We start from the raw sequence: 18,494 nt of genomic DNA, 5'->3' as shown, positions 1-18,494 counted from the left end.
TCCCCAGAACTCCCCATTGCCCAATTTAAAGCCCTCTGGAGCAGATCAGCTGGTCTGCTGGAAAAACACAGGCTTCCCAGTGCTGGGAAGATTCATTCCACTCTGGCCAGAAGCCCAGCACTCCAGCTTCATCTGCCCTGGCCTCTGGCTCCAAATGCTGGAGCTGGATGTTCTGTGTAGCTTGCTGTCACTCTCCAAGGCGTCCCCTTTCATTTGCAAAGGATCATGAGAGTTATGAAAAGAAGGTACACAGAAGTTGCGAAGAGATTTTCTTCTCCTTGGGATGCCTCGGTGATAAATCCAAAACTTGCTGAGAACAATCTACTTCAACGACAAAGTCCATTTAAAAGTATAGGAAAATGATCGTTATAATATCAACAGTGAAAGAAAGCTGGAAAACACACTAGAACCAAGAAAGAATTCTGTTTTCCAACTCTAGAGCTGGAGAAAAAGCAAGTTTTAATCAGAGTAGAACAAGAAAGTAGGTAGAGGTGTTTGCAGCCATTCTGAAGGAGATAAATGACAAGGGTTCTTTATAGGATAGAATTTCAGTTCAAAACTTTTCCCTCCCTTAATATACACTGGACATCCTGGTTTCACTTCCCAGTCGTGATTCAGGTTGATTTTCAGCTCACAAACGGAAGACAGAGAGAAAAGGAGGGAGGGAGGCAGAGGGGATGGAGGGGAGAGGGTTCCAGATGTTCTAGGCCAGAATCTAGAGAGAGAGAGAGAGAGAAGGGGCAGGGAGAGAGGAGAGGTGTTTGTCAGTGGAAGTGCTGGAATTAGAGGAGCTGAGTGAGAAAAAGGGGAGATGAGTAGATCCCAGGGGCAGGCAGGGAGGCAAGGTGGTAGGAAAGAGGCTTTGCTTCCCTTCACCAGTCTTGCGTTTATTCCCTTTCCTCCCCCAGCCTCCAGGTATCACAGCTGACCCAACACAGCTTGCTTGGAGGCTGAGAAATAGGACAGAGGCCTGGGCAAATTTGGGGAGTAAAACAAACAAAAGGTATTGTTGCCAGGCAGGACTGGACCGGGGGGTTGAGGGGGGGGGGAAATGACCCCCAGTGGGGGGCACTCAGTACACGCTCAGAAACATTTCTGCAACACCCTGGGTACCAGAGCCAGACACTCTCATAACCCTAACAGAAATCTATCAGGCTGCAATTTCAGCTCTTTTACTCTTTTCAAGTCCCAGTAAAGAGAATCACATTTGCATAGCAAAATGCAATCAGTATCATCTAAGTTACACTTGCTAGAGAGCTGCACGCATCCGAAGCTATGGAAACATATCTACAGGATGTGAATCCCAGATATGGACGACTAGATCGGGGTTTCTCAGCATCAGCACTGTGGACATTCGGGGCAAGATAATTCTTTGTTGCGAGGGGAGGGGGGCATCCTGTGCATTTTAAGATGCTCAGCTGCGTCCTGCTAGATTCTATTGACAGTTGCACCCATCACCCCTCCCAGACAGACCAATCCCTCAAATCAGTCTGCCGATCGCAGTCCTGAGGTTTGGCTAGTTTCCTCCGTGGTATCTGCCAGACCTTCGCCCTCCAAGTCCCGGGTAGTAGAGCTTCTCACACCATACTGTGCATACAAGTCCCTAGGGATTTTGTTACAAATGCAGATTCCGACTCAGCAGGTCTGGAATGGGGCTCAGGATTCTCTAGTTTCAACGAAGCCCCTGGGTGATGGTGATGCTAATGCCGCAGGCCCTCAGACCACACTCAGCACCAGGGCCCTTTAGCACTGGTTTAGTAACAAGAGGGAAAACTGTGTAAGAAAACTGGCTGGCGTCGCACAGCTTGGCTGGTTACCTGGTAACCTCCCGGCGCCTCAGCATCCTCATTTGAAAAATGGTGGTGATTGCGAGCATTAGGTAAGACACTGAAGATAAAGCAACCAGTCTGGTGTCTGGCACTCAGAAAATGTTAATTCCCTCCCCTTTTCCTCTTAGCTCCTCCCAGCAGCAAGTCTAGAAACCTCAAGGTCAAGCCATCCCTGAGGATTACAGGAAATTCCCTAGAAGAAAAAAACTCAATTCCATTCTGAGTGGTGGTTGGAGAAGGAGGGATTTCTTCCCTTTCCTTTCTTCTAGTTTATACTCTCTCTGTTGCTTACACCATAACATCTGTCATCCTTTGGAGGCTGTGAATTGTTTTGGTAATGAAGCATATGATGAAAAGAATATTTTAAAACAATGTACACATTGTGATTTCATGCAAAAGCAATGCCTCCCACTCTTCGGGTCCACCTCCATGCTGCATTTAACACTGATTTAAACTTTTCTCAAAAGGAAAAATGATCTCAAACAGGAATAATCGCAAGGGCTTTGGGTCGCATCTCCATTTCCAAAACAGTTTCTTCATATTCCTCCCCAAATGAATGAATTCTACTCATCTGGAATTGTGTCCGGGGAGAATCCTTGCTACCCTTTGCAAGGATAAAATGTTCTAATGCAAAAATACTAATTTGCCAAGCTAAATATAGCCCTGGGATCACAAAGTACATGACACATAGACCTTGATTTTAACACACATACAGAGAGAGCTTTTGAATTCAGGGTTGTGTAGTACTTGATTTTTCTAGAATATTAAGTAAGATGTATTCCTTTGGGAAAATCACTCTCTCCCCATCCCCACCCCCCCAAGAAAAGTGCTCAACAATGGTGTCTTTCTCCATTTGTAGGCTGTATCCGAAAAAATGTATGTGAGGCATTGCTCCAAACAAAGTAAGTTTCTGCATGATTCCACTGTGCAAATGTCGTCATGAGAATAGAAGTCGAGACAGTCAGCTGCACTGGGAGAGGGGCAGCAAGCCGGCAGTTAATCGCCTACAGGAAAGTGTGGTTTGGCCTTCCTCCACCTTCACCCAGGTGCGGGGCTCAGGCGGCCCTGGAAGAGCTCTGCATTCGAGGCTGGTCAGGCTGGGTGGGAAGAAAGGCATCTGAGGGTCGGGACTTCCCCCAGAGTCTGCAGGGCTGGTCTCTGCTGCAGGAAGCGCTAGCTCAGTCCAAGGCCCACAGAATCATCACAAACACCCTGGGAAAAGCCATGGGGATGGCCGGGATGGCCACCTAAGGAATCCCTCTCTCTTCACAGAACCTGGAGTGGTGTGGGTACCAGTTCCATGCACACACTCTTCCTTCTAACCGACAAAAGACAATAACCCTGGAAGGTCTGGCAAAATTCTCCTCTAAACCTCACCAACCCAGGGCGCTCTAAGGCCTGTGGGGTAACGTCCAGCCCAGCACCCTTTGACAACCCAGGAAAAACTGCTCTAGCATCACTGTTTATCCTTGCTTTGCACAGTAATAATCCTTTTCAAGGCTTCCTCGCTAAAGCATACGCAGAGCAAGAAAAAACACCCTTGTGTAGTTCAGAGAGGTTAATAGTTCTGGACCGCCACTGATATACACTGACTCAACTGCTCGCCAATCATACGTAGAAGATAAGGACTCTGGGTGCTCCACAGGGCAGAACGTGCAAGTAGAATTCACAGACCTGTTGACAGAGCACCAGGACTGCCACCATCACCTGGTCTTGGCATCACCAGCAAAACCAGTTTAAAAGGCAGTATCCAGGCTCCTCCCACGTGGGTGATGCTGACAGTCTGTACCATATGGACACTGTCTGCCCCTCTATGGACACTGGGGTGATGCATCACATGTCCAGATATGCTGCTCAAGTGAACAGGCCAATTCCCAGGAAATCGGGTCTTCATGCAGGGCTGAGGCCCTTAAACAGAGTACAGACACTGGAGAGTCACCGGCCCTGAGTTGGACAGTTCCCCCTCCGGAGACGTTCTGAGCGGGGACTTCCCTCCAGCAGACAGTGATTAAAAAGAAAACTTCACAGGGGCGTCACAAACTGGGTTAGGTGCTGCAGTGTTCTGCTTTTTCAGCCATGCTGTTTGTGAATCCCCAACTGCTTTTTCTAACCGACTCACTTCCTTAAACATACCGGCTCACCCTCATCCAGGGGTGGCACCATGAATTTGGTGGCCAGGTTTGGACCAAGGGTGGAGGTTACCTTTTATATGTGTTTGTTAAAAAGAATGATTTGTAGCACTTAAGAATTAACTCAAGGGCTTCCCTGGTGGCGCAGTGGTTGAGAATCTGCCTGCCAATGCAGGGGACACGGGTTCGAGCCCTGGTCTGGGAAGATTCCACATGCCGCCGAGCAACTAGGCCCGTGAGCCACAATTACTGAGCCTGCGCGTCTGGAGCCTGTGCTCCGCAACAAGAGAGGCCGCGATAGTGAGAGGCCTGCACACCGCGATGAAGAGTGGTCCCCACTTGCCACAACTAGAGAAAGCCCTCGCACAGAAACGAAGACCCAACACAGCCATAAATAAATAAAAAATAAATAAATAAATAAAAAATTTTTTAAAAAATTAAAAAAAAAAAAAAAGAATTAACTCAAGATAATGCTTCTGGTGTGCCCCACCTCACCTGGCTGCTACATAATCATCCATCCAAGCAGCCAACTCTACTGCAAATCTGTGAGAAGTTCCATGATAAGAAAAAAAGGACTGAATTCACTACGCTTCTCAGGCTCTTCTGAAAACCTTTTTTATTTTAACCCTCATGGCAAATCTTTACTTAATACATTCATCCATGTTCCTGCCTTATGACAGAGTAAACTCATGAAAGCTGGCAAAGAAGCTTGCAGTAGTTCGTGAAGGGGAATCCCAGTGACCCCCATCCTACTGCCGGTCACTGAGTGAGCTTAAAGCCCAGGATGAGGGTCCTGAAAATTTGGGTCCATTTTCCCATTGAGAAGCAATTTCTGACCTACTCGAAGCATCAGGAGAGAGCAAGTAAAGAAGACTGGAAGAAGCCTTGATACAACAGTGCAAGTGTTCTGGGGTAAGGGGACGAGAAGGATGTCAGCCAGGTTCCCCAAGTCAAAAGGGGGCTGTGGGGTGGGCGTGGAGGTCAGGCCTGGAGAACCTCTGTGCCCAAAGCTTCTGGATCTGATCTGATGTAAAGGATGAACAATTGATGTGCTACACAATTGCTGGAATTTTTAAAAATTAACTTTAAAAACTGTTTACTTATTTGCATCTGCCATAAAGATGAAAGATGTTGGTTAATTTAAGAAAACAAACAATTTGGGGAAGAATACATGTTCAAGGTGCTTCCATACCTATCTCATTTAAGTTTTGAAGTAGGTAAGTTTTGGTATCCCCATTTTTAATTTTTATTTATTTATTTATTTATTATTTTAAAAAAATTTTTATTGGAGTATAGTTGATTTAAAGTGCTGCATTAGTTTCTGCTGTACAGCAAAGTGAATCAGCTATACATATACATATATCCACTTTTTAACATTCTTTTCCCATATAGGTCATTGCAGAGTATTGAGTAGAGTTCCCTGTGATATACAGTAGGTCCCTATTAGTTATCTATTTTATATATAGTAGTGTGTATAAAAAATATGGAACACTTCATGAATTTGCATGTCATCCTTGTGCAGGGGCCATGCTAATCTCTGTATCCCATTTTTTATAGATGAAGAAACTAAGACTCAGTTTATGTGACATGCTGTAGATCTTATAGAGAATTTGGCCAACACACTAATGAGTTTGGGCCCTGCCATGGCTCTGGATAACTGGGGCGTTAGTTATAGTATCTGTGTATTTGGCTCTGCTCACCCCATCTGCTCCAATCAAGCATCCAACCGACCACAAACTCCCTGAAAAGGGGGCTTCAGAGGACAGTGTCACCCCCACCAAGTTCTACAGCTCTCTCCCCTTCCTTGGCATTCACACCATGACTCCCTCAACTCGGACATGTATTCTCCCAAGACAAACAAACAAACAAACCCACTTGAGGGAAGCTCTATCATTTCATCCCCATCCCTATCCTCTTCCTGAATAAGGAAACCCTCAGCATTCTACCTCCAAAGGGTACCTTTTCCAGTTGCAGGGCCCATGCAGTCTTTCTGAGACTCCAACCAAGAAAGGAACAAATGCCACTTACATGTTCCTTGATCCTACTCAAACGTGTCCCCCCAAGGCCTGGTAGCACTGGTGCTCCTAGATTTGAGAGAGAAGTACCAAAGGGAAAAAGAGGTGAATGGGCCCAAGGATGCTCTCAGCCCCTCTGCCCATGCTGTCTGTCCTCTTCTGCACCTCCTCAATCTCTGAATTCACTTCAAAAGGAAAAAAAGAACCTCTGGCTGAACCCTGGAGAAAGCACATCCTGTTTTACTGTAGGAAGAAGGCAAGGTCTTGATTAACTCATTTTTCTGGCGCTCATCTTTCATCTTTCAGAGACTGGGGCAAAGAACAGAAATAACATTTATATCGGGATTTTAGTTTTCTCAAAAGCCAGCCTCCAGAGTCTGTATTGGACTAGGTTTGGCGATTACACTTCTACACTTCTAAAAATTACAATCTGCATCTACACTAACATCACACTGAGACTACAAAATCCTGAACGGTCAATGGAAGGACAACAGTACATTCACCACGGTAAACTCACTAAGGCAAGAAGTAGTCAAGGCGGGGTAGTCATTTATTACATCTTAGAAACATCTTCATCAACAACAGTTGAAATAAATGTTTAATGTTAAGTTACTGAAATTATTAGAGCACTCCATTTCTTAAGTATTCTAATTAATCAAGTCCTACTTAAATCACACAAACATACTGTACAATTTTCTTTTTGAGCCAAATACAGGTTTGTCCCACTATCTGAAAGTAGACCACTCCTATGAAACCTTTGGTAAGCTGAACTGGCAAGAAGCAAAGAGTATTCCCGCTTCATGTTACAGCAGGCACTTCAATTTTACAAAAGACTACATTAGTTCGATAACAGCTTTTTCATAGAAGTGAAAATCTTTTTTGGATTTCTTTTGGTTAGCGAAATGTAGATCTTGAGTAAAAGCTAAGGGGCACTAAGGTGAACTTTCAGAAAGTGGGGGAAACCTGTAGTGGACGTTCCTGTTACAGCACAGGTGATTTCAATTTTTCTATAATAATATGTTCCTGGAAAATGTGTTTGAAGGGCATATGTCCAAAACTTAACAGCAGTCATATATCCTTAGAAGGTGATTATCTAACAAAGATATTTCTCTCCCTACCACCCCCCCCCCCACCCCACCCTGTGATGGCTCATGGCCGCACTGTCTCCCTCAGGCCCAAGCCACCCAATGTGCTGCTCCTGGATGAGGCTGGTGCTAGTGCAGGGCCCTGAAGCTTAAGCTTTTTTAGCATCACAGCAAATCTGTCTCCGGGTGCCAAGTTTGCACAGTACCAAAAAAATGATGCAATCTTCTAGCAAAACTTACTAACATTGTTGAACCTGATAAGTATATTCATCAATTACTTGAAATTTCCAATAGCTTACACAGGATGCCTGACCAATAATCTAAGCAAATGGTGACTCAGGATCAAGGGACAGCCATTCCAGAGGCTAATTCATGAGAGATCATACGAGTGCTGAGAAATGTATAAAATTAAAAAATGAAACTGGTTTTCAGAAGTCAATTTTCAACATGCTCCTGTTTGAATCATTAAAATCCCTCAGCACAACCCCCGTCCAAATTCAACTGCATTTTTATTTGAAACATTTCTCATTTTCCTAATATGTAGAGACTTGTGATGACAACCTTGATAGAAATCTAGGACATGGGTGTTCTAAGAGTCCACCAACTCTATAAAGACAGCAGAATCTAGCCAATAATTATAATAATTAATTAGAAAGTCCAGGGTGTTAGCATTTTAAAAGCAACAGTTAATATGCAATTTCTATATTAAAATACTGAAAGGTTTAGAAATAAAACAACCAGTGGATCATTTTCCCCTCACTTGACAACCAAATTAAGACAACCTCTTCCACTTTATCAGCCAGAGATCCTGAGCTAGTGAGCCACTTATGAAAGTGAAATAAATTCTGACAACACTACCCTGAACTCTGCAGGCAGGAAGCTGTTTCAACTGTCATGCCAGAACTATGAGATAATGGGTATTTCAAAATGTTTGTCCCATCTCAAAACCCAGTCTCACACCAGCATCTTGGCATCCCAGAAAGAAGTTGAAAATGAACTCCACTGCCAGAGAAGCATCTTAACACTTAACTGCCCAGTCTGTTAGGTAAGGGATCTGGAGACCCAAGGTGTGTATTACTTTCGTTTCTTCTGGCTCAAGACTAATTTTATTGGTGCAGCTCAAAATAACTGCAGGGCCTACAAGACCCATGGTGTGCCCACTCAAAGGAGAAGATGCCCTTTAAGCAAAGAGCCTATATCAAAACTGGAGAGGAGAGAGCCGGCATCGGACAGCCGTTTAGAGGTGCGTTAGGGCAAGTTTCAATTCTTAAAAGGCTTTATGTTTAAAGAAGCAATGAACTCCTTACTAAATATGCCTCATTTCTAGACCTGTTACTCTGAAATTTTATTGATCAAAGTTGAGGAGGCTGCCAGCAGGAAGAGAGTGTTTAATTAAATTGCGAACATTTCCAGGAAGAAAAGTGTGATGCTTAAATTAACTCTCTTCAATTAGAACAAAGACAAGGAAACAAATCCCGTGGGATTACACTGGTGAGTGGTGGGTTTGTCCTAATTCAGCCTCCAGGTGCCTGTGACGGGTGATAAGAGGGAAGAGCACTTCCCCTGAGAAGTTGTTTGCAGACTGAGGGATATACTATATAGAGAGACGTGTGTGTGTGTGTGTGTGTGTGTGTGTGTGTGTGTGTGTGTGTGTGCTCTTTTCAAAGGTAAATATGTGTGTGTGTTGGGGGGGTGGTTTTAGGTGCTGCGCCTAAAACTGCTACAGGGAAGGGTAGACATCTGCCAAACCACTACTGCCCCACACGGGAAACCCGTCTGGAGAAATAATCCACCATCTCTCTACATGAGTCACTTCCCTCCCAGACGGGCCCTTCTGCGGATCAGGGAGAGATCCCCAATGCTGGCCGTCTCGCATCCGTCCAGGGAAACTCAGAAACCAGCTTGCGGGTCCCGCTCCCGCGGGTCCACCCTCCGCCTCGCTCCCCACCGCCTGCACCCGCCGCTTCGCCTTCCGCCCTCACCGGCCACTAACCCCACCGCTCCCCGGCCCGCCTCGCCTCCCTCTGCGGACTCCCGGACAGCCCGCTTTCCCGGACCTCCGTTCAGTCCCCTGTTCTCCACTACGATTCTCTAGAATTTCTCAGGGCCGCCAGTATCTCCTAGCTCCTATCCGGGGAGGCGCGTCGCCTCCACCGCGATGCCAGAACACTTGCCCCAGCGCTCACCACCACGATCCGTGCCCTCGACTCCCCACAGGGTCCCCACAAAGTGGCCAAAGAGACCTACCCTCCGGCTTTATCCAGGATAAAACACCAGATCCTAATAGCTGGGGTCCCAGCCTCAGGCCGAACTTCCAGGCTCAGCTCGGATCCGGTTCCCCCTCCCTCCGCGCGCAGAAGGGCTGCTCCCTCCTCCTGCAGCGTCTCCCCGGACCCCATTCCAAAAGGTTCCAGCTGCCTGAGAACCCGGCCCTCCTCGGCCTCAGTCTCCCTGCAAAGCTTCTGATTTCTGAAAACGCCCCCAGCGCTACCATCAAAGGAGTCAGGACGCGCGCCGTCCTCTCCAGCTGGAACCGCTGGCTCCATCCACCGCGGCTCCCAGATCTGGAGAGGCGGCTACCGACCTTTGATTTTTCTCTGCTTTTCCTGTACAGCCCGACTCTGTGTGTGTTTGGCAGAGGGGGTGGGAGGGAGGTGGTATTCCTAAGTTTAGTTTTTAAAGCATATATAAGTGAGTAAGTATTGAAGAAAGCAGCCAAAACCTGGCCCTCCCCCAAACCTAGGAATTCAAAGCCACAGGGTCACAGCCCTTTCCAGCCAGGCCCCCGCCCCGCACACGCTCCACTAGGCAAGGACCATAAAAGCCCTTTAAAGTCCGCGGTGCATCAAAGGGCTCCCAAGGGACCAATCCTTCCCGAGCCACCCTCTTCCCGCGCCCGAGGCCCCAACACCAGGAGGGGCCCCCAGGGACTTGGTGTCCTGGGTCGCCGTGCCTGAGCTTGGACACCCACCTCTGGGCGCCGGACGGGGGCGCTGTCCTCGGCCTCCGATCTTGCGCGGCGCGGCCACTACCTCCTTCTCGGGGCGTCGGGGAGACTCCGCGGAAAGGCGTTCGGCAGGCCACGGCTGGGGCGAGCGCATCTGCCGAGAGCCGTGGCCGTTCTGTGCGCTGGAGCGCCGGGAGCGCCGCCCGCCTGCTCCCGGAGCCCGCCCCTTCCCCGCCCCCTTCCCAGCGCCTGGGGCAGAGGTCTGCCCCTCCGCTTCCACATCCCCTCCCCAACCACTCACACCTTCTGTCTGTGGCTTTGGCGAAATCTTGGCACACACCGAGAAACCAAGAAATGAGTGAATGGATAGATTGGAGGGATGGAGGGATGGGGCAAGTGAAGCCAAGTATTTCCTAACTGGGGAGAGGGCTCTGTGTCTGGGTTACGTGGACCTGTGTTAGCGCACGTGTGGCCGTGTCGGCGTGCGTGCATCTGGACGTGTGCGTTGGTGTATACGTACGTGCATATGAGTGTATATGGAAGTGTGTGGCTGCGTGTGCGCCCTCACAAGGCCGGCACCGCTGAGTTCCTATCCGAGGGGTCGAGTTCCCCATCCCTTACCGGCACCAAGACCCTGTCCGGGTAAGCAGGACCGCTGCGAGCCGGTGGGAGACGCGTCTTTGTGACGCGGACGGCGGCTCGGTGTGTTTTGGGCCTCTCCCTGATGTGGTCCAGAGGCTGAGGTGCGGACAGGGATGCTTCTGGTTCACTGGCTCGCCAGAGCCTTCATGCTGCCCTCCCTGTTGTGGCAGCTGGTGGCCTGGTGTCAGAGCGCGTGTGTTAACAAAGCCAGCGGTGGGGAAGGAGGCAGCTGATACACCGCGTGGGGCTGGATCCGGCGGGTGGCCAGCCATCCCCCACTCCCAAGCTGTCTGAAATTTCAGCTTGTAATCCCCTCCCCCACCATGAATATTTAAATAATGTTAATGACCCTCTGAAGACGGACCTTCTAGAAATCCTGAGAGGACACACACAGAAACACCCCACACAGAAAACAGTATTTTTAAAACCAAGGTGTTCTCTGCAGAGGAAATAGAATGTAAACATGATATGTAGTCAGATTTCTTGAATTCAACTTTCCACTAGGCGTGATCAAGGTTTTCATTTCCCAGTGGTTCTCCCTCCCCACCTCTGCAAGTCAGAGCCCCTTACTCCCCTAGTTTCCATCCTCTGTTGGCCTGCTTTTTTTCTGAACCGCTGGCCAAAATCCCGGGGTCCTCTTCTGAGAATCGATTCTGCCTGCCACACACGGCAGGGAAAGACAACTGCCAGGGACCTTGATTTCCCATACAAGAAACGATAACATGGGGACCTGTCCAGAAAGCCTGTCCAGCTAAAGACATTAAAAATAGCATCAACCCCAGAAAAGGCTTCTTTACTGTCTGAAGGTTTATTCACACCATCACGGAAGGGGAGGTGGAGATGCAGTGAAGGCTACAATGGAGACCTCAGCGGTTCTCCTCAGGGTTCCTGAAAATCTATAGGCTTCTTTTGCTTGGCATTTAGGAATTGTTTCACCAGCCTTTTTGCATGTTTGTCTCTTACACTATTGAATTTCAACAGAATTTACTGACCAGTGGTTGGAGATTACAGAGTTTTAGCCTCAATCCCTTTCTTTCCTTTCCTTTTCTTTTCTTTCTTCCTTTCCTCCTTCCTTCCTTCCTTCCTCTCTTTCTTTCAGCTCTTCATGGCACTAACCTGAGTTAATTATTTGGGTGCCCTACATTGTGCTCTATTTTTAACATTTTAATAGCATGTGAAAACTCACATTGAAATGAGCATGTTTGGGGACACTTATTTATTTATATGGACCATAGACTCTTCAGGGAAAAATTCTAAACTTACAGCAGAGGTGAGATTTTTATAAACAGTATTAGGGCAAGTGCATCATCACTCTTTCTTCCTATATTCCAGTCAAACATTTACCAGTCAAATTTGTTTCCTTATCAGAAATAGTACAGCAATTCTGAATTCTTTCCTAAAGCAATGTCAGTATTAATATGACTGTAATATTATCTTTAAATATGAATTAATTAATGCTAATTTTCTGTTAATTTTAAAGTTCTGGCATATTCTACAGAAAACTATTGGGAATATTAATTTAGGAAAAGTACAAGTTCAATAGATATTAATTTACAAGAACATTTCCTTTTCTTTCATCTTATAAGATAGTAAAGAGGAAGCCATGATTAAGCTACACTTTTTTAAAATGAAAGGCTTGGTACATAACAGGGATCAGAAGTATTTGTTTAATTTGTTCAGTGAAATCAATGCAAGGGTATGAACATATGCATGTGAAAGTAAAAACTGTTTTAAATTAACATTTATTTTCCCCTAGGTCAGCGGTTCTCAACCAAGGGTGATTTGATGCTTCCCCCCCACCCCCCGCCCACCCAGACATTTTGGCAATGTCTGAAGACATTTTTGATTGTCATATTGTCATAATGGGGGTGGGGTGCTACTGACATCTAACGGTTAGAGGCCAGGGATGTTGCTAAATATCCTGAAGGGTATGGTACAGTCCCACAACAACAAAGGATCGTTGTATCCCAAATGTCAAGAGTGCCGACGTTGAGATATCTTGCCCTGGACCCAAAGCCAGGACTAAGGACCACAGATATCAGGACCATGTCTGCATTTATTAAAAATGCAAATTCCTGGGCTCCACCTTTACCTAGTAAGTCAGAATCTCTGGGGGCAGGACCAGGGAAACTGTTTTAACAGCTCCTAGGTGAGTCTTAAGAACATGAAAGTATAAGAAACACTGGAGGGCTTCCCTGGTGGCGCAGTGGTTGAGAGTCTGCCTGCCAATGCAGGGGACACGGGTTCAAGCCCTGGACTGGGAAAATCCCACATGCCGCGGAACAACTAAGCCCGTGCGCCACAACTACTGAGCCTGCGCTCTAGAGCCCGTGAGCTACAACTACGGAATCCTATGCGCCTAGAGCCCGTGCTCCGCAACAAGAGAAGCCACCACAGTGAGAAGCCCGCGAACCACAACAAAGAGTAGCCCCCCGCTCACCGCAACTAGAGAAAGCCCGCGCACAGCAACAAAGACCCAATGCAGCCAAAAATAAATAAATAAATAAAATAAATTAAAAAAGAAACACTGGAGATGGGAAAGGCTGGCTTCTTACCCAGTGCATGCTTATGGGCTCATCACACTGTATGTGCCTTAACATGATAATGGTTATTAGAGCTGAGAATATTTTATGAAATATATACGCTCCTTGATCCATGTAAGAAGCACTTATGAAGCAAATAAAGGGCTACTGATTCTGTGAAGACAAACAAACATAGCTGGGATATGAAAATGTTAAACACTCCCTACACCATTTAGGACACAACACCTTCTATGGAAATGTTGCTTGGCAAGAGGGGAGGTCATGATTTTTTTTTCCCTATGGCCTAAGTGTACATTTTTGCTTATGTTGCCTGTGCCATGCTGCCTGCCCATTTTAAATGGTGCCCCTGAGCAAGAGTGGCCTCCAGGGGACACAAGAAATAGAATGTACTTACTAGAGAAACACCAGAAGTAAAGGTTGGGTTTCTGGGAAAGAAGTCAGCCTAGACACAGACTGACAGAGCCTCTTCTTCCTCCCCAAGCTTAGAGAAGAATAGAAGCTGAAAGAAAGACCCATGAGTTGCTCAGAGAGCTGATCTGAAAACCCAAAGAAGGGGCCAAGACTGGTCAATCATAAAGAATTTGCCATTTCTTCCTTCTGGCAAGGAGAAAGACCAAAAAGCATCAGCTGGGTATACTCCTCAAGTACTAAATGTGTCCTACAGAAAATAAAGGCTTGCTAGAAAAAAAGAGTAAGAATAAGATGGAAAAGCAAAGAAAACCAGCACTGAAAAGGCTGGCCCCCCTCAAACCAATAGTCGTAGATCTGTTGGGCTTTCCCAGAAAGTACCAGGTAAAGTCATTGAAAAGTTAGGAACAATCCCAATCCCAAGGGCATCCCCATGGGACCAGATGCACCACTGCAAATCTAAGAGAAGAAACAAACGGGGAAATATTTGCAACATATATAACAATGGGTTACTATCTCTAATATGCAAAGAGTTCTTACAAATCAATATGAAAATTGAAGAAAATTACCAACTATCTAATTGAAAAAAAACAAACCAGTCATTTATAGATAAGTAAGTATAACTGGCCATTGAAGTTAGGAAAAGATGCCAAAACTCTTTCTCATTAAAAAAAAAATGCAAGTGAAAATACTGGAATAATATATTTTGCCTATGATATCAGTAAATACATAAAATACAAATATTATCTATTATTGGTGAGAGAATGATGAAAATTAAGTATTGTACACTGTTGAAGGGAATATAAACTGATGTTAATAAATTGGTAAATTCATTAGACAATTTGGTGATATCTCTTAAAATTAAAAAGAATGCTTATACACTTGAATTTGCAATTCACTTTTGGAATTCGGAAGCTTATAAGATCTGTGAGTCAGAAGAATATTGAAGTGGTAGGGAGGAGTCAGTGAATAAGAAATTCCTGATCACAGAAGTGGCCAAAATAAAGAGACTATTTAATATAAACTTTTAAAATTGCTTGCTGTGTAATGTTGTGATGTAAGTACTTCTGGTAACCCCTAGACCTCTGATAACAGTATTTGTTCACAGAACCAAAGGCAAGGGGCTAATATATGGCTTGGTGCAGACTGGATATCACGCAAGAAGGATGTGAGGTTAAGAATTCAGACAAGATGGGAAACCAGAACAAGAAGCGACCAGGAGAACTAATTCCATCCCACCGGAGTTAACCACTTGAGTTAAAAATCCATAAAAAGAGTGGGGTGGGCACTGGACCACCTCTAACACTTTGTGGGCAAGGGTCCAAGTAATTTTAATTTAATGATTATAAAAGGAATAATTTTCCCCTGAAGGCTGTGGGACTTGGGATAGCCAGCCAACAAACTCCTAGGATGCACACAGATCTTTGGCTTATTTTCTAATTCTGATAGTGGTTTTACCCTATTCATCTGGATGTTTTGTTTGTTTATGGATTTCCCACTTAAGACATTTCTCCACTGATCTCTGATTCTTATAAAAGGGCAAAAATGTCATCTCTAGATAATTGTAAGCAATGATGCTTACATCCTTGGCTTTTCCATAGAAGAGATATTTCATCCATAGACTGTTTTAACCATCAACTTTCTGAATGAATGCACAACATATAAGACAGGATATGGACTGTTTGTTCTGACTTATAGTTGTTTTATCAAATTAAAAACACTCTTCTCAAAACCATCTCTTCTCTAGTGTCAAGTCTGGTTTCTGAGTGATGGTCAGCTCTTAAAACTTTGAATATCAGTGTTTCCCAAGCTAGCCCACATTGAGAGTAGCTGGAAAACTGGAAAAAAAAAAAAAAAAAATCAAAAAACAAAAAGCCTGGGTTAATTTCCCTAGAAGATCTGGGGCTCAGGAATCTGTATTTGTTCAAGCTTCTCACATGATTCTATGACACAGCCTGGTCTGGGACCCACTTGGGGTGGACACAATTATCTTTAGGCAGGGGAAGGAGAGAGCAAGTGAACACAGAGACAGGGATGGCTGTCACATGAGAACACTTGGCTCTTGGACCATGTTTACTCCAGTTCTTGGCCTAGTTTGTGGTTGCCTGCCTTTCCTTCATTTCCTCTCCAGGATCTCCAGCTTCCTGTGCCAGAGTAAGTTCCTTTCCAGCCTGTTCCACATATATTTCCTTTCCCTGCATCCTCACACTTGGCCTCTCCTTTGCCAAATCCTCTAACACAAGGAAATGGTGACCTGATGACATTCATCCCAATGATTGAGACTCTTTTTTCAAAAGACTTTTAAAAATACTCCAAAGAAACATTCTGAAACCCAAGCAACTTTTGCCCATCTAACTGCTTTCATTTTGTCCCACATTATAGCTGGACTGTGCCTTCTCTACATTGACAAAGGGACATTGTGCATCCAGATTGCCCCTTGTAATATACATTTAAAGGGTACCATTATAAAGTGCAAGTCATACAGTGTTCCAGACTAAAATCATCAATGAAATGCAGCAACATGGAAGCTGCTTGTTGGAAAGGATGCAGAAAAAAGCTACATGTGCAGGGGAAAGGCAGGGTGGGGAAGGGAGAGAGAGCACAGACGGCAGAGTCCCCCTGTGAGGGAAGCAAGAAGGCACAGATGGCCACGTGGGACCACTGTGGGCCCCACCTTCCTCTTTACAGAGGCCGCAAAGCTTAAGTGTTAATGACAAGAATGTACTCATGTAATACTTTGGTAATTAACAACAAAGCCCGGAGGCTCAAGTTCTTTGTTTCTTGGCTGAGAATTTTATCTCATTCAACAACTGAAGCATTTAAAAAATCTAGTAAACACTCTGGAGTTCATGCCCTAATGGAGACACAGTGTAGAACAAGGTGCTTTTAAGGCACTGCTTCACAAACACAAAGTCTGCTAAATATACTCGGAATGTACAGGAAGGGACACAGCGTGTTCACAGACACGACGATGGGAGCAGTGCCCCCAGTGCGGAAGGCAGTTTCTGTTGAGTAAATCCAGTGAATTTGCTTCTCATTAGCGATCCGTGTTTTATTTTATTTATTTATTTATTTTTGGCTGCACCACGAGGCTTGCGGGACCTTAGTTCCCCTGACCAGGGATGGAACCCGGGGCCTCAGCAGTGAAAGCGCCGAGTCCTAACCACTGGACGGCCAGGGAATTCCCAGAGATCTGTGTTTTAAATACAAAACTACCATTCTTTCTGGTGGTACTTAATTCCTTTTCAGTTTAGGTAACATGAGAATGATTTTTTAGTTTTTAAAAAATGGGACCGTAACATTTTCCCTGTCATGCTCAAGTGTTTTCCTCAGAACTCTTAATTACAGGCTGTTAATTTATGGAAAGAACCATAACGATTTTCAGTACTATTAGGGGAAACTTGACATTTTAAACTTTAATAATTCTGATCATCGGAGAGGGGTGGCCTTTGCAGTAAGTAGTCTCTGACTTACTGGTCAAGTGTTTTAATATTGTGAACAACCCAACAAGACAATAGGCTTTTTCCTTCTACGATATTGAATATATTAAATTACTTATCCAGGCGTGAAGGTAAGTTCACTGAATATGATGGGGGAATACTCTGAAGGCAGTCTGAGTTTATCTACACAGAGTAAGCTAATTACTTACCTAAGTAACAATGAAGATTATAAAATGTTAAGACCATTTAGATATGGAGAATAATGACGGCTTCTTCTACAGCATATTAAAAGCTTCTGTTGGGAGGGGACCATGACCTATGTAAAATCACTTTAGAAACCATAACAGCTTATGATAAAGTCAACTAAAGCATAAAAACCCACATAATCTGTGAAGAGCCTCCAACTCAAGTAAAGGCCTTTGCCTTCTCTCCTGCTTCTTTTCCTTCTCCCTCTCCTCCTTTCTCTCGTCTTTTTTTTTTTTAATTGTTTTATTGGCGTATAGTTGATTTACAATGTCGTGTTAGTTTCTGCTGTACAACAAAGTGAATCAGCCATACGTATACGTATATCCACTCTCATCTAGACTCCATTCCAATATAGGTCATTACAGAGCACCGAATAGAGTTCCCTGTATACAGTAAGTTCTTATTAGTTATCTTTTATATATCGTAATGTGTATATGTCAATCCCAATCTCCCTCCTTTATCTTCTTTTCCCCTTCCTTCCTTCCTTCCTCCCTTCCCTCCCTCCCTGCTTTCCTTCCTCCCTTCCTTCCTAGTTCCTTTTCTTTTTAGACCACAGCATAGTAAATTTTAGGAGCAGGCACTGCAAACTCAAATACCTTCCAAAGCCAGACTATCAGAAATAGTTTGTGACTCCTGTGAAGGACTGCTAATTAATTTATAGACTGACCGAGATAAGATAGGCCAGCACGAAGAGAGAACTGTGTGTTTAGACAGATGGCTGCCACTGCTTCTGTTTTATATCAGGCATTTTCTTAACTTGCTTGGGATGAGTGAGGGCATATCCAAATGTCAGATAAATGAGAATTAGAGCTAGGAGGCACATTACGTCACCCCAGCCACGTTCCTCATTTTACAGTATAGCAAAGTGTCAGTGAAATCCAGGGTCTCTGGAGCTAAAGACCAGGGTTCGAATCCTGGTCTGTCATTTATTAGCTGTGTGATCTTGGGAAAGTTGCTCAGCGTCTCCATCTCTCTGAATCCTCACCTATAAAAGGCAGATCATGAGAACATCTACCTGCAGTGTCACATCTACAATATGACTGTTGTGAGCGTAAAATGAGACCATCCATGTAAAGCTGTAAGCCCAAGGCCAGCTACAATGTTAGTTGTTATCAGTGAAAGCAACTGAATCCTAGAAGGGGGATGGGACTTACACAAAACCACCAGGCAAAATTGGGCCAAGGTCAGCACTCAGACTCAGGCCTGCTCA

At 45.1% G+C, this 18,494-nt stretch overlaps 1 protein-coding gene and 1 pseudogene across 12 annotated transcripts in view; both read right to left on the bottom strand.

Annotated features, from left to right (window-relative positions):
- Positions 1–18,494, bottom strand: part of PALM2AKAP2 (PALM2 and AKAP2 fusion) — a 624,626-nt gene that overhangs the window by 100,704 nt on the left and 505,428 nt on the right. Inside the window, exon 1 of one of the 12 annotated variants that reach the window (XM_059925278.1) lies at positions 10,030–10,167. The exons of 10 other annotated variants lie outside the window; for them this stretch is intronic. The gene's annotated coding sequence lies outside the window, so the exon portion shown is untranslated. Of the gene's footprint in view, positions 1–9,305; positions 9,362–10,029; positions 10,168–18,494 lie in introns of those variants that run through there. One more of the 12 variants, XM_059925280.1, reaches the window with a different exon arrangement.
- On the bottom strand, positions 5,436–5,533 carry LOC132368347 (U6 spliceosomal RNA; annotated as a pseudogene).

Source organism: Balaenoptera ricei, chromosome 6 (genome assembly GCF_028023285.1).
Source record: "Balaenoptera ricei isolate mBalRic1 chromosome 6, mBalRic1.hap2, whole genome shotgun sequence".
NCBI classification, from domain to species: Eukaryota; Metazoa; Chordata; class Mammalia; order Artiodactyla; family Balaenopteridae; genus Balaenoptera; species Balaenoptera ricei.
This window is presented reverse-complemented; position numbering and strand designations above follow the sequence as displayed.